Raw genomic sequence first — 2,345 nt, forward strand, 5'->3', positions numbered from 1 at the left:
GTGGGCCTGGGATCTAGGCCAGGCTCTGGGGTCCAGAGAAAGGAGGACATGGGGCAGATGGACTGGCTACAGGTCGGGACCCTGCAGCACCACCCTCTCGGAAGACAGTAGGGGAGGCCGAAGCCTCAGGCAGGAAGGGGCTGTTGCGGCTACTGAGGTGCTTGCTGACGTGGAGGGTCCTGACTTCATTCTCCCCCCACGGGCAAACTCACCGGGGGAGGCTGAGGTCCACTCAGACAGACCTCATGCAGCTTTGCCTTCAGGAAGCTCTGCTGCTTCACCAGTCTTCGGCACCGGGAGCCGTGGCCTAACTGCAGCCTCACCTCGCTCATCCCTGAGATGGGCAACAGCCCCCAGGCTCACAGGGTAGCCGTGAGGCTGTCATGAGGGGAGGTTTGCCGAGTCCTGAGAGCTCAGGGCTCAGTACAGGGGCGTTCTGCTCCCAAACCTCCGGATTCTGGTCCCTCCCCCACAATCCTCAGGCTCACCCACCTCCAGATAGTCCTCCATGGCGGTATCTAACATCACCAGCTCGGTGAGGAAAGTGCCAAGGAAAGGCACGACACCCTGTGTCATGAGGGGGAGGGTTGGGATGAGTCCCTGCTCGCTGGTGTCCACAGGGACCCTCCACTGAAAACGCTCCAGCCTCCTAGCCCACCCCATGGGCTCACGTGGAGCAGCCTAGGACCCTTAGCAGCCTCCCCCCACGGGTTCCCTTTCCCTTCCCCCCCAGAACATCAGACTCCTCATCACCTTCAGGGCCTGCTTTTCAAAAATGCCAGGGAATGGAGCACTAGGCCAGTCCCTCTCCACCCGCAAAACCCATTCTCTATGGACCTTTCTGGACCCTCCTCCTGGTTCTTTTGAAATAAGAATTGTAGAAGCTGTGGCCCCAGGAGCCGCAGCTGGAGTGGGAAGGATGCCCCCCCCTTCCTGATCTTTCCTTTTTGGGAGGCTTCCAGCCCTCAGGGAGGAGCCCTCCTCCTCCTCTGACTTTGGAGGCCCTGGGCCTCAGGCACATTCACCTTCTTCTGCATCCTCTTCTGGGCTCCCCGGAGGGCCATCACCAGGGTGGCAAATCTATTGGACGGTCGCTCCTGCAGGACCAAGGACAAGTTCCTTGAGACCATCATACCCTCAGGCCACTTGCCCCCACCATCTTGGACGTCAGAACCTAGACATCTGACCTAACTCATACTGATCCTGAGGCCCCATTATCCAGAAGCAGGCCGTGAGTGATTCCAGAACAATCTCATTCCAACATTCACTCCATGTGTGAACTTGACATTGCAGCCTGGCCTCCCCGAGCCTGTTTTCTCATCGGGAAACGTGACAACTCCACCTATCTCCCATGGTCTCCTGAGGACTCAGGGTCCTATTACTCTCATCATTGTTGTGGCCCTCAACCCAGCCCAACCCCATCACTGAGCACAGGTCTGTCCTCTGGGCTCTCCAGGTTTGTAGAGGCCCCCACCTGGACCAGCTGTCGACAGAGAGTGAGAGGGTGTGTAGGCTAGGGAGTCTGCTTGGACACCACCTGCTTGCCCCCTCGCCACCAACGGCATCCTCACCTAGGCTGTCGCCACATTCATGACAAAGGCTTCCCCTCCCCAAGGAATGCTTCAGACCATTCCCGACTACATCCACTCAGGACCCTGTTCCCTCCCACCCCTCCTCTCTTTCCAGACCTACACCTTCCAGGCTACCTTGATGAGCAGGTTCCTGCCCTGTGCGGTGTCCTTGCTGCACAGCTTTTGAAAGATCCTCAATGGCTTCCTGAAGAGAGGCAAGGGAGGCAGGATCAATGGACGAATAATGTGGCAGGGTTGAGTGCGAGTGCCTTTTCTTTGAGAACCCCAGAGTGTCAACCTGCCTGGTTGAGGGTTTCTTCTGGGATCCTCTGAGCACTAAGGTCTTTGTAGGACATGGGAGGGAGCTCTCATGTGGCTCGTCCTGGGCCTCCCTTCCCATATTCATTGAGAAACGCTGTTTGGGTCAATTTGGGGTTCAAATGGGCAGAGAGCTTAGTGGCTGTCAAGGAAACACGTGAAGAGATTTAATGCAGCTCAGCCCCGTGTGGGACATTTGGCAAAACTGATTTCTAAAGTGGGAGGCATGGTGGCCTCCTCACCAGGGAGGCTGAGAGACCCACCCACCAGCCCAGGTCCTGTGGTCGGGGTTTGCCGCCTCCCAGAAGGTCCAAGCTGCCTGACGGTGAAGAGGACAAGCCTCTGGGAGCTCCCTCGTCCATCCTGGTCCCTCCATGGAGAGAGGCCTACTCACCTGGAAACCTTCCCCCACGTGTTCTCGAGGCGGTGAATGGAGACACTCTGCAGAGCCGAGAG

The 2,345-nt window shown here is 57.9% G+C and overlaps 1 long non-coding RNA gene across 1 annotated transcript; it reads right to left on the bottom strand.

Annotated features, from left to right (window-relative positions):
- LOC130543834 (uncharacterized) lies at positions 1-2,345 on the bottom strand. Its single transcript, XR_008959496.1, has 4 exons — positions 2,284-2,345; positions 1,707-1,776; positions 1,026-1,097; positions 1-567 (listed from the first exon to the last, which is right to left on the bottom strand). It is a non-coding gene; the product is annotated as an uncharacterized LOC130543834 (long non-coding RNA).

The sequence above is a fragment of the Ursus arctos genome, unplaced genomic scaffold (genome assembly GCF_023065955.2).
Source record: "Ursus arctos isolate Adak ecotype North America unplaced genomic scaffold, UrsArc2.0 scaffold_16, whole genome shotgun sequence".
NCBI lineage: Eukaryota > Metazoa > Chordata > Mammalia > Carnivora > Ursidae > Ursus > Ursus arctos.